A 14433-nucleotide genomic window follows, 5' to 3' on the forward strand; every position below is an offset into this window, starting at 1 on the left:
CACTCCGCTGCGAGCCGTGAAATGTCTTCTCTCCGGCGCGTGATGACAAAGGCGGGGCTATTATCTCACACACCAACACAACATGTCCAACCTGTCTAAAAACTCTCCCAGTCAGTCATTTGCTTGCGGGAAGCGAAGTTGTCAGCTTCGGTCTGTACCTCTTCTACTCCTAACAAGATGTGTCGCTTGTTATTATTTTTGTAGTTAATCGACGAATGCGGAATCAATTTTGATCGCCATCACGGAGGAGCTGGAAGGTCAGGAGGGGTCAGGGGTGTGTGTACGCGCGCCGTCATCTAGCGTTTAAAGCTTGGCAGGACCTCTCCATCTCTTTCTGATACCAAGGAATTCCGCTGGAGCTTGAAGACAGAGATCTGATGAACTTTGTCAAATTATAAACAGCTCTGAAAAAATGTGCAGACGAAAGAAGGAATAATGTTATAGATTTTTAAAATGGCGGAATAGGTACCCGATCCTGTCTGTGGTTGTGTTTTTCTCTCAACGAGAATTCTTGTGAATTCCAGGGAGGCTGTCAAGAACATTAAGAGCAGGCTGTACTGCAAGCTTCTAGGACAAGCAGGTAGACACATGATGTTACTCTTTAGTTACTGTTCTTACACTTTGCTGAACAAGCAGTACAAAGATTTATTTTCAGAGCTGTGATTGAATTTTTTTATCCATTCTTTGTGTGAGGAAACCACTATTTGCTATAAATTGTTTTTAAAAGAAGTGTTTGAAGTCACTCAAGTTGCTGTGTCCTTCCTGATGCATTCAAGCGAAGCAACTTTACTCGTCATCTAGTCTTAAAAAAAAGTACCTATAACTTTTTGAGGTTTCAGGTCTAATGGCGGTTTTTGTTTAGCTGGAATGTTCTTCTCATTGAGTTTAATACAACAATGCAAAACATGTACTTAAAATAAATCAAAGCAAAGTTTTTATGATGTCTCTTACTGACGGATTGAGGCCATTGATTTACATATTAAAATAATTTGCAAAATTGTGAGCATTGTCTCTGTGTACAAGGAAGGCAAGAATATGTCTGCCACCAACTGCACGTGCAAGTCTCCAAACCCATCCTGTGACGTCACACAGCGAACAAGTTAAAAGCAAATTTAACGGATGTCCAGGTCGTCGTCAACAGCTGTTGCTGCAAAATGTCAACGATTTAATGACAACAACAGATTTTCACCTAAATATTGTCAAACCTTCCTCGTTGGTACAAAAATTGATAATGCCTTGCACATTTCCCTTCAACAGATAATCTTAAATTATTTTTAAAATTTCCGGTGGGTTCAAACTGACTTGTGTTTTATCTCTGACTGACATTGAATGGAGCGCGTGTACTCTGTGTGTACTCCTTGAAACTCCACCAACACAGCGATGCTGTTATCTACCATAAACATCTTCTAGCCGAGGAAAAGCGATAACAAAGTCGCGAACTGCGTGTGAGTTACTCACTAGACACTCACTACAAGTGACTCGACTCACTGTGAGTTTATCACCAGCCTCCCAACACACAAACCAGAGGTTGGTTTGACTGAGCCACAGCAACAGCCAGATTTCAGCTGAGTGGACACAAAAAGTAAATAAATTGTCTTCTTACTGTGATTATATTATAAAAATTAATTCAATTTTATTTTCTGAGGAAGGGGAGGTCTTTAATGGGGTCGATTCACAGCGTTGTAAAAATGTTCTTTTTATTTGCATGGAATTGATGAACAGAGTGCATAATATTATCCTGTCTGCCTGATATGCTGGCGGTTCAGATTACAGGATAACAAGAATGCAGATTCATGTATAACAAAAGTAACTTCGGCAGTTTCCGCCTGGGTTACTTTTTGTTCCAAACTTCTTCAAGAAATATCATAAACCATTAGTTATACTGTTTCCAGGGAAAACACAAGATAGACACTAGATGGTAATATTTATTTATTGGTATGAAACGAAGTGACTAGTAATAAAAAATGTTTCAGATGTGTTAATGACCAAAAGCTCAAACCAGCATTAAGTTATAACCATTAACAAAACAACACTTAAGAGAACATACTTCTGGGTACACTACAGGGGGAGTAGAGTGGGCGAAACAAAACGGAGTATCAGATTTTATAGGAATTAAATTTGAAGGATTTGCGTTTCCACTTTGCACCTCTGTTAATGATTTACTGGAAATGCTTGATAGCATTATGAGAGACAGATTGCATCAGAGATTTTTCTTTATCTTAAAAAATATGCAGATGTGTTTTAATAATCATAACACACCAATAATAATAACGATTTTAATTTCCCCTGAGAGAGAAATGCATAAAACTACAAAACTCCTTTTGAAGTCTGAGTTTTGTAGTTTAAAAGTTGGTGTGCGGTCGCTTGGTGTCTGTGTCTGTGCGGTTGCTGCTGCTGCTGCTGAAGCCTGATTCGATGTCACAGACTGATGCAAGCCGATGACACTACATTGTCTGCATCGCCACTGATCCAATCATCGCCGTGTCCTCGTCCTTGTCCTTGCCCGACGTCTATCATCAGACCTTCTGAACTATTTCCTACCATGGTGCTGTGGGAAGATGTCTGACTAAGTCAGTTGATGCCATCGGCATGGTTGACTAGTGTATAGATGTAGAGTACAATCATGGAGCAAGCGATCCTACTGTTCTACTTGAGAGAAAGAGAAAGTTGTACACCATACTGTAGTGTGGTTGTTGACTGATACTACAATGATATCATGACAAGGTTTCCTTACGTTGAAAAGTTATTTCAATAACCTTCTAAGTTGGTTTGTTCGCTGAAACCGCTTTATATTCTTCTTTCTGTCTTTCTCCTGTGCTCAGTTAGACCGTATATACACTATACAAAGTTAATCAATCATTCTGCATCATACAAATGTTTGAGTTATTGTCTTTCTTTCCATTTTTGTTTGTTTTATTCATTTTTCTTTTCCTTTACTTGTTTTCTTTTATATTTGCTTTCGTTTTGTCTCTTATTTCATTTTTCATTCTTTCCTTATTATCTACTCCCTATCTCGGTTTCTGTATGTTTACCCGTCTATCCGTACACCACCCATCTGTTTGTCTTGCAGTGCTTTCTTTGTACCTCCATTTTGTCTGACTTCCTGTCAGCATGTGACTGGCTGGCTCTCTCTATTTTTTATCTCTCTTCCCTCCACACTAATTCGTGCACTAGGATGTGCCAGTGGATGGAGGACTCCCTCCCTCCTCCCCTGCCTCCACGATTCACCCCACCCACCTCGTGCACTTGTCCCCCTTTCTCGTCGCTCTGACATCGAAGCTGAAAGATGCAATAAACGAGTGACACAAAAAAGATACTAAATACACTGGAGCGTGGTGACTAACCCATCAGAGAAGGCGGCAGCTCAGTCAAATGGAGACCTTATCACCATGACGATAAGACCACCTAGATGACGTCAGCATCTTAACGGGTTGGAAATTCGAATTCAAACTGTTCAGAATTTTGCAAACGGTGACATCCTTTCGAAATTTATAAGTGCTCACAGAAATTCATAACTTTAAAATAAGTTAAGAAAGATACCGTTTCTTTTTTGAAACACTATGATGCGTAGAGAGAGAGACATCATCTCAACATGTATGGAGGACTGAAAATAAACTCCCTTTCTCTTCGTTTTTAAGCTACGAAACTTGCTGAAAGAATGAGTAGCCACATCAACAGAATTGTGAGCAAGCTTAACTAACAATGGAAGACCGAACGAAGAACAAGCGAAAAGACTGGATGAGGTTAAAGCATGAAGAAAGCAAGCACTTCGTGTACATGTGATACACATACCAACAATTTTCAGCTACAATTACAATTACAGAATATACACAGAAGATAAAAGGTCTATGCATACAAAAGGTGAAAAGCTTAACTACTTTTAGGCGTAGAGTCCATGGTCTGTGCTTTCATAAGATGTATATAGGCGACTCCACATCAAGCTAAACAATTGTGTGTGTGGACAGGAGTCAGAAGTTGGGTAGAAGGCAACCTTACACATAATTTTATATAACCTATCTCATTTTGGGATTGAATTTAGCTTTAAAGACATGAAAATAACGAGCAATTCGTCGTTTTCTTAAAGCAAAGTAAAACATTTGTGAATTATAAATCACTCACTCACGCACTCACTCACGCACATATTCTCTCTACTTTATTTCCCTCCTTTTCTTACCATATACCCCACCCAAGTTCTTCCTCCCTCTGTCTCCCCCTCCCACATTTCTCTCTCTCTCAGACCAAGGTGAGGGGCTCATTCACAGCACATTACACAGTCTCTTTGCCTCTCTGTCAATCCTGTGATTGCCGCACTCTGTCTGTGGTTCCACCTCACAGGGCGCTCACTATAGCAAGCAATATGTCCGCCAGGCCAAGTCTCCTTGCATGCACATTTTATCGCGCCATTACCCTTCAAACTGTCCAATCATCTGTAAGTAAAAAAAACCTCATCAGGGTCAACAAAATCCAATACAATGAGCATTGTTTCATGCATACTCTAATACCATTAATCTCTGTCACTGGCAGATAGCCTGTTCGCTGCTCAATTAAAAAACACACACAACTGTCAAGCATTGAATTCATTGTTGTTCCTAAAGAAAACCTTCCTTATTATTTAAACGTTAATTGTTAATTGTACATGTTTAATAAAATAAATTTGTTGTATTTCGTGGTGAATCACGACATCACATTCTAACCAAGCAGAATCTCAATCTGGAAAACAGAACTTTCAGAAAAAGGAAGAAAGATTTACAGAAAAATGCCGCTAGAGAATACAAATAAGGAAGAAATGTAATAATAACTTGTACAGACGAATATTTGACAGCAGTGATGTCCCGCTTTCAGGCTTGAGTTGTCCCTCGCTTCTTTATCTTAGCTACTGTTGAATGCTAAATGTTGAATCCAAGAGGTCACCTAGAGTAGGTTCACAACGATCATCGGCAATCACAGTTTGCTTTTTAAGTAGAAAGAACTCCGCTCCGACCCTCAGTTCGAGTTTCAGGATTGGGAAAAATTCTCATAACATGAAGGGTACCTCTTGTCTCGTAGTCGACTCTCGCAGCTGATCAGCTGGTCTCTCGTGTCAAAAGAGAAGAAGGTATGACAAATAACACAAGATAGAGACGAAGAATGTATGATAAACAACACAAGATAAGTGGCGTCTTGATGCCATAATTATGATATATACTTTCAATGTAGTTTTCTTTTTTTTTTTCCACTAAAGCCACTGATCCACGTGTACCATGGTGTGCAGGAAAAGAAGAAAGGGGAGTACAAAGTTTTTTAAACATTTATTTTGTCTGTCAGATGGCGAAGTACTTGTCTGCCTGTCACGCCTGCATCAGTTTCAGGCTGGAACCTCTATTAGCGATAAATACGAAACAATTTCGTGGATGATCTGAATCAGAGTATGACCAGAAAGGTTCTTTCAATCTCTCAATCAAGAAATCATCGGTTTAATGCATTCAGTGACAGAAACAGTAGAAGTTTGCACCGGAAGTAGTTAAACCATGGCTCCTGCCAACGTCTTCTGTGTCCAAGAAGATTCTAGAATGTAGCTCAAGATTTAGGTGAAGGCCAGTTAATGTTCAGGTAAGCTAAACGGTGAAAAGAAATATTCCAGGACCTAAATATCAGCAATTATTTACAGGACACAACACATGGCATGCTACACCATCAACACAACATTTATTAATTGTTCTGACATTTTAATGTGTTTGATATGTGTTTGGTAGATACTACACATCTGATGCTATATCTGATATTTACAGTATCGTAAATCTTTTGGTAAATACACGGAATTAAAAACAAAAGGTATTTGATGAGGAGGGGGTCTTTCTCTTCTGTCAAAATGTCAGTTTGCTTTTCCCCGTCTATGCACCAACACACCAGGGTGGCTGCTATCGCGGATAACACTCCCTGGTTGTTATCTTTCTCTCCGATAGAGTTTATCGTTCGACCTTCTAAGTTTTCCTATCAACGCGAAAAAGGCGCGGAGGAGAATGAGAGCTGAGAGTAGAAGGAGAGATGATACTCTCATGTCCCTTTCATGTTGTGCTGGTAGTCCCTCGTCTTCGTTCTATCCACACCCTCCTCGTTTTGCCATCCCATTCCATTCCAGCGTCGGCCTGTTGGTATACCCCGCACAGGTGCGCATGCCCATCTGATTCTATGCGTTTGTGGGGTATCGGGTGGCTGCTACGCTCCTCACGGGAGATCGGCCGGGTGGCTTGCCACTAATCGGATGGGTGGACTCCCCAGTTAGCGGCAATTGTGTTTACTCTCGCCCTCGTAATACCCACCCCAGCCGCGTCCCTTTACGCCTCGGTTGCCATTCACCGCCTGCGTGGTTTCTACCCGTAATGAGCTCTGAGACTGAGAAGGACGGTGCTGGCATGATGGGAAGTGCTCGTTGTACAAACACGAGGATATCTTCAGGCAGGGTTAGTCCTTCTTGGATGAGATTTGTCGGTTACAAGCGCTTCTAAGGTGAAATCCAGGTAGAGGTGACGGATCTAATTGTTTTGAGTGGAAAATGCATTCACCTGTAGCTACGGGGAGAAGATATGATGGTAGAGAGAAAGAATCAGAACGAAAAGAAAGATGTATAGGATTCCATGTTAATGGCTTAGAAGATGTAGGTGACTCGCCGTGTCTACCCATGGATGTGTATAGGTGGATTGCTGTCTGTCTGCCGAGACCAACGCTTAGCCTCTTGCCAAGTTCTCCGTTAGTCTCGGCGAGCCTAAACAAAGAATGTGACTAAACCGGAAGCTTTGTAGTCTCATGCCTCGTTTTAGTAGTTAACTGGAAAAAAAATCGTCTGCCAGCAGTCCAGTCATACAAGTTCGTGTGTCTATCATGCTGATAGTTAGTGTCACTGATTTTAGAGCTGAATATTCAGAGAGAGAGAGATGGGGGGAAGATAAGCCGACAGGCAGTAGAGTGAACAAAAGTCATATGAACAGCGTGGAGGCATAAAGATCAACATCCGGTACCTTAGTACGCTCTCTGTATTTGTGACAAGCCAGGGAGCTAAAAGGACAAATAAAACAATACTATAGTCCGCCGTAACATTAATAAAAAAATAACAAAACAATAAAAACCAGTGTTATGCAGCCTTACTAAAAATTCAGCTCCAAGTAAGTCAACTATTTCCCCCACACACAAATGCATTGTTACTATTGCGCACACACACAATATTTTTCGAAAATCCTTGACCACCAAAACACTATTGGCAACAGCTGGATGTCATTTGCCATTCCCGGGTTGAGCGTATAACGCAGATTGTTTTCTTTTCTTAATGTCAGAGAAGGATGCAAACATGAAATAAACATAGTTCGATGTCAGACCCAGAAAGAAAATTGTATTAACTATCGTCAAGAATCTATGAGTTCCCCAGTTGTGTAATGTCGCAACAAAAAATTGAAATGACATTGAGAACTGCTAAAGCAACGGTTCTCAACCTGTGGGTCGCGACCCCCTGGGGGGTCGCGACGTGCCTACAAGGGGGTCGCGAAGGTGGTCATTTTTTAAAAAAAGTTTCTTATACTGGTATTAGTGAAATTAGTTTACATTGTGTAACCGAGTGGTGCGGGGGCTCAAACTCCAAATCTCTTCTTCCTATTCAAGTACACTGTCTCGGCATGCAGTGACTTCTCACTTCCAAAACTCAAAACACAATCCCCCTCTCAACAATTAAACCTCCAATCTCCCTCCTCTCGCCTTTTGCCCTCTTTCTCCCCCAATCTCTCATCGCTGACTCCCCTATATTACACCACCATATTACAAACAACTGACAAGATGAATGCTTTCGTCCGAAAAATTTCGTTGTGGACGCAAAAGATACGCCAAGAAAATATTTTTGATATGTTTCCGTGCTTGTGTAAGTGCAAGGCTGACAACTTGAATCTTGATCAGGTGAAAAGGTAATTATTGCCCATCTAAACGGACTGCAAGAAAGGTTTCAGCATTATTTCGCTGAAATTGATGTGACTAAATACGATTGGATTCGTAATCCATTTGTGGCTGATCCTAGCACAAGCGGGTTGTCCACGCAAGAAGAAGAGCAGCTCATCGACCTTTCGAGTGACCAATCCCTGAAAATGGTCTTCCACACAACACCAGTGACAACATTCTGGATTAGCATCAACGGTGAATATCCTCTCCTTTCTGAGAAAGCAATGAAAGTTCTGCTGCCATTTTCAACTTCTTATATGTGTGAGCAAGGATTTTCAGCATTGGCAGCACTGAAGTCTCAATACAGAAATCGTGTGGACGCAGAGGCTGAGCTGCGAATAGCAGTGGGTACGAACATCGCACACAGGTTCGCTTCTCTATGCAACAGCAAGCAGGCTCAACCTTCTCATTAATCAAAGTGAGTGTCCAATAAAATAATATTTATTAGCTTTAGTATACTTCTTGCAGATACGAACTTTGCTCTTCCGTTGTTGAATTGCATTGATTTCCTCGACGCTGCGTTCGAGGTTAGCTAAAGCTGCCCCCCCCCCCCCCCCCCGCTCTTCCACCGACCTAGCTGGCTAAGGGGGGTCGCGGACGTACCGGTGTTCGTCAGGGGGGTCGCCACATGTAAAAGGTTGAGAACCGCTGTGCTAAAGGATCGTTACAGCTCGGCGCGAGGATGACATCCACCATCAAACCGCTACGCTTCTGTGTGACAATCGTTTATTGCTTTTACACGGTAACTAAACCGATTGTTATCGCAGTGTTCATAAAATTTCTGCGGGCAAAATCAGTTGTCGCGTGGAGAGAACAAAGGCGAGTGACATCTTCCCTCATTCCCACTGACTTATGTCTTCACCGGTTGATGCTGTGCATTGTAGGTACGACAGTCCTCTGGCTGTTGTCACTGTGGTTCTTACGAGAGGCTGATGACAAACAGCCTTCAGAACGACTAGAAAATCAGTCAAGCAAGACAAATAGCGCTCCGCTGCCGGGTACCCAAGTACCGTTCTCCTACAGCCTCCAGGCCCGTCGTTTTCACACTCGTCCGCTAACAGCCCGCACGTGCTGCCACCTCGGGAAGTGGGGTGGAGAAGGGTTACAGCATTCGGGGTGTGTCTCTGCTACGGCCGTGAACCCAGCATCCCCCCCGGCACCCCTTCCACCCCTTTAGCTGGTGTCGGTGCCTGGGGCTACACACACTGGAGGTCCGACTGAATCCATTACAGTTGCTTCTCGAGGTACATCCAGGCGAAGTCACAGCTTGGTGACAAGATTGTCAGGTGGCTTTGCCAAAAGGGTACATCTTCTGGAAGGTTGAGTCTATTGTGGGTGGGAGGTGGATAATCTCTTATGACAGCGCAGCTTGCTTCAGTACAAGCAGAAAGATGCTGGTGTCAAAACGAAGAATTCTGAGATGGTTGCTAAGGAAGAGGTTCGTTGGTGTAATGGCGGCTTAGTACCTCGCGGTGACTCACTCACTCGTTACTTGTGGCTTAGATGCTCGTTTGCAGAGAAGCAGTTGGCCTCCCTGTCAAATCGGTTTTAATGGGTTGGACATAGCTGACGTCATGACATCGGAATGTGTGCGTGTGCGCGCGATTGACACTAACACTTGATTAAGTGCCCCTGACGAGTGTCAAAAGGGGGCGCTATTGAGTCACCGGGGCGAGTAAAGCCTGTTGCACAAGCCCGAGGACGACTAAGTCGCTGGCGAATTCAGCTGAGAGCCGGACAACAAGCCTGGCGTGGCGCTTAAAGGCCGAAGTCGAAATGGGCGTGTTTTCAAATGGTTTCGCCCGTGCGAGGGAAGGTAGGAGTACACGGGGTCAGTACCAGCGGTCAGTCTTCCCTAATTGCTACCCTGGCCCCGAGGCAAAGTTGAGATCGCAGGCGATAAACCGTCTTTCTCAGCCGAGTGAAACGGTTGGCAACTGAACATACTGTCACAGTCAGGGTTAGGACCGGCAATTGAATGTATTCTCCATCAAATAAAATAAAAATAAAATAAAATAAAAAGAAAATAAGGGAGAAAGAGATGAACAGCGGAAATGACACAAACACAAAGACAACTGAATTTTAAAACTTTATTTTTGATGCTTTTCATCTCTCTATATCTTTCTTCACTCATAAGGGTTGATAATATTCACAATATTCAGGTTATTCATCTGGTGACTGACATAAAGTACATCTGTTTGAGTGCAATGTTCGTACCTTTACAAATGGGGAACAATTCACACTTGTAACACCTGTAACACCTGTAACTCAGAGTCCATGTTTGTCTGTTGGTGAGTACAAGGTGAATAAAATTGTAGGTCACGTTCATGCACATTCAGTCTCGTGCACCTCTTGGCTTCAAGTGAACATTTCAAAAATGGGTGGACACGTGCTGATCATCTTTGGTTGTCCTACCGGACATAATATCGTTTGTATTTTGTAACTAGTCTCCGCTAGGTGACAGTTATTTTGCAAGTGAAAGAATGTACCTTGCACTACATCGGGGATTATCGCCATTCAATATTTTCAAAAATGTTTATTGTGCCAATGTGGGACATGTAAATGATACATTTGTGAAAAGCGCCAGTCTGTAACAGTTTCACTTCAAACAAAACAGTTTTCTCTGACCGACGGGATCAGTGTGATGACAGATGCACGGCACGCTTGTCGGAAAAATTCGTATCACACTGATCATGTTACTTTAGGACTGTCGACTCACAAGGTTGTAAACCTCCAGCATATCACCAAAGAGGACGACGTGTGCACCCAGCGGCACGAGGCAGTGGGATGCGAGAGGATGTATGCAAGTATGAATGAGTCAGGTGTTAGAATTCAAGAACACGTTCACGATCGTAACGTGACAATAAATAAGTTAGTAAAAAATAAAGTGTTAGAAACATCAACGAGAGGTGGCACGTCGCTAAGAGTATCAAAGCTGGGATGAAAAAACTGGCGCAAGGTAGTAAAGTCAACATCGCAAGACGTGCATCCTCAGCTCAGCGACAAGACAGCAGCGGTCAGAGATCATGTGTACTGGTGTATAGATCATTGCGATGGCGACCCTGTGAGACTTAGGCACTTGTTGGATGGATGTATTACACATTTCCAAAACATCCATGACAAGTGTAACCAAGGCTCACCTTGCAGGCAATCGCTCTATATACCATCTCTAATAGTGCTGACTGATCCTGCTGCTGTCAAGCTGCTGAGCGACTTTCTACACGGCCATGTCCTGTATAAACATCCTGAGGACTACGTGATGTCTAGGGACACATTTTATGTTGAAAGTTTTAATAATATATGTCTGATGTATCTGCCTAAGCGTGTTCATATTAAAAACACGATGCACTATGACATGCGCATGGGTCTCGCTGTTTTAGACTGGAATGAACACGTTGATAGAGACTCTACTTCAAATTACAACAAAGCAAGTGTACAGCACAATCGGAGACAACTTGGACAACGCACTTTAAAAAAGAAAACTTATAATTTAGTAGAGGATATCTGGAGATGTGTCGTGAACAATACAAATTTGATTCCGAACATGAGGAAAATATGTTAATTGAAACAGACAGTAGTTCTGATGAAGATTCGGAAATTAATAATATAATTTAAATAACAAATTCCAACCATCATTCATTAATGAGATAATAATTTACCATCAATGTTTGTACTTTCAAAACTGAATTGTTGTTACCACGGTACAGCTCCACACCGATAAATGTATTGTCTATATAGACATGTTCCTTCCAGTCTAAAACTGCAAGACCCACTCGTATGTTATCGCTGATTTTATCTTGTTCACTTTACATGTTTGTTATTCTGTGATATCAATTGAAGGATGAGTAATAGTGTTAAATTTTGTGCTTCCATTGTTATACTGGTGATTTTGCTTTGTTATGTATCAATCTGTACGGCAGTGCCTCCAGCCACTGATTTGTTTGAAAATTCAGTTGTTTTTATGTTTGTGTCACTTGCGCTGTTCATTCTTCTCTGTTTTGTATATTCTAGTTTTGTTTGTTGGTGGAGAATACATTCAGTCCGAACCCTGACAGTGTGTTCAGTTGGAAACTTTTTCACTTCAGCTTTCTGACCGCCAACACAAGTACTCAGCTCAGAAAGACATTGCATTGCTAGGCTAGAGCCTGTGACAGTAGGTTCACATAGAAGTCGTTTCGCCTCACCGCTCAGACCCTGCGGCAAGTACAATGGTCGGAGGAGGAAGAAGTTTTATTGCCAGGCTGGTCGGCGGTGTCTCTGATCTCTACCCCGCCTTTGTCCAGGTACAGTAGTAATTTGAGACGACTGGACACAAATAGCATCGCGTGTACTCCTACCTTCCCTCGCACGGGCGATACCACTGTCTTCTGTCCTGACAGAAAACTTCGGCCTTTAAAGCAAGCTTCTGTGACGTGGGTTTCTTCTCGAGAACACTCGGCGGTCCTCCACACCTGCAAGCACCTGCGAGAGGCACTTACATGGAAAAAGAAAGGTTTGGAGGGTGGAAAAGCGGCAATCTCCTGAAGACTGTTCACGAAGGGGGTTGGAGGTGGACTGAGCGGAAGACGTTGACAAGACGTTCATCAAGTGTTGTTTGTATACGTCACGATCGATTGGGTTTACGCCGGGCGGCCATGGCACGAGGCACGAGTCTTGGAAAGGTTGACAGACTTAGCGTAGCTATCCTCTCTCTTTCTTTCTTTGTGCGTGAGAGAGAGAGATGAGAAAAAAGGGAAAAGCTTGTGTGTGTGATAGAGATCAGTTAGAGATCATCCTGAGATAAGTTAAAAAGAACTAAATTGCAATACATGCAAGTATAGCTGACTAATTCTACAAGAATTATAACTCAAAATAAAGTTACAAATTAATGAGCCGGAGGCGAGATTCGAATCTTCTAACCACGAACTTCACCTGTTTGGTAACAAGCGTGCGCTTTACCGATTCACGACGGAATCACCCCAAAGAAGAAAAGAGAGAAAGAGAGTGTAAGTAAAGTGAGGGGACGAGGGAGACGAAAGAAGAAGTGGACGAAGGAGAGACGTTCACTGTTGCGCAGATCAGAACAACGACAGCAGTGCAGCTGCAACGACAACGGTTGCAGATGCATGAAACATCCTCCACCCACCTCTTCCGCCTGACCCTCCCCCATCGTTTGTATCGATATTCTACCCGTGTACAGACAATTACCAGGCATTGTGCTCTCTTATCAGGCGACCGATACATGTTTATGCCTTCGCTGGTCCGCACCATGGGCCAGGTGAAGTCAATTCCGCCGTGATGTGTTATAATAGTCGCCCATAATACGCCCTTTTCATTGCTACATAATATTCGTTGCTTGGCCTTCGTCTCCGCTGTTTACGGTTCGATTCAGCAAGGACAATATGTCAATCAAATGTTGTTCTTTCATTTATCCCGAACAGAGCCATTCTTCCGTGAACCGTCATCCTTGACCGAACAATGGCCGACACCAGCACCATGGTGCTGATTGGAATCAGGGACCTGAGAGCCTCGCAGTCGAGATGCGTGTGCAGGAATAAAACTCAAACGCCTGAATGAAAGAAAATCCCATCAAACTGCTGGACGAGGAGGCTGTCAAAGGGTGCGATAAGCACACGATTCCACCCGTCTAAATAACACCAACAGACCATTTTATCGACAGGTGAGGCAGGAAGTCTATGTTAGCCCGCATGGGTGGAACATTTAACACATGTGTAAAGCTTCTATTCTTCCATGAAATTATCGAAGACCTACCTTCAGAAGTCAAACTGTGTTCCTGGCATCGTTAGATCATACTGCTGCTGATCTCACAGATGGCGAGGACTTGCGAGAATGAGTTTTATGCGCCTCGAGTCTCACGTGCAAAGAAGCAGAACTGTAGGCGAGAACAATGGCCAAGGACCTACCTAGTTTAAAGCAATGATGCTGATATTTCTTTGTGTCTTAACAATATATTTCATCTACTTAAATGATATATTGACACCCGTCTTATTGCTGTTTTCCCCACTATCTTTGTGTGTGTATGTGTTTTGTAACTAGTAAAATTGCTTTTCTACATTAAAACAAATTCCTTTTTTGTTATAGCCATACATATATGTTGATGATCTGACAAATACGTTATCGCAGAAACGTAGAGACAGCAAACAAAACATTCTACACACTTTTTTTTTCTCTACATTTATTAACATATATCTTCTTGCATCAATGATAATTTTAACGCTTGCAAATCTCTCTCCACCAGCGGAAGCAATGTCTGACGATGAAATACATTCTCGTTACTTTTCTCCAAACCTGATAGTGTTGGAGCTTACACTGAAAGAAGTTGTTTTGTTCGTCGCGTAATGAAGGAAGGAATGAGCCCTAGCCCTTACCCTAACCGAAAAATAACTCTGAATAAGTAATAATCATCCACATATCAAGTGAATGCATGTAATTAGAACCTCTGAGGTACCAATTTACGTTTAAGGGGACACAACTGAA

This window comes from Pomacea canaliculata, linkage group LG8 (assembly GCF_003073045.1).
Source record: "Pomacea canaliculata isolate SZHN2017 linkage group LG8, ASM307304v1, whole genome shotgun sequence".
Taxonomy (NCBI): Eukaryota; Metazoa; Mollusca; class Gastropoda; order Architaenioglossa; family Ampullariidae; genus Pomacea; species Pomacea canaliculata.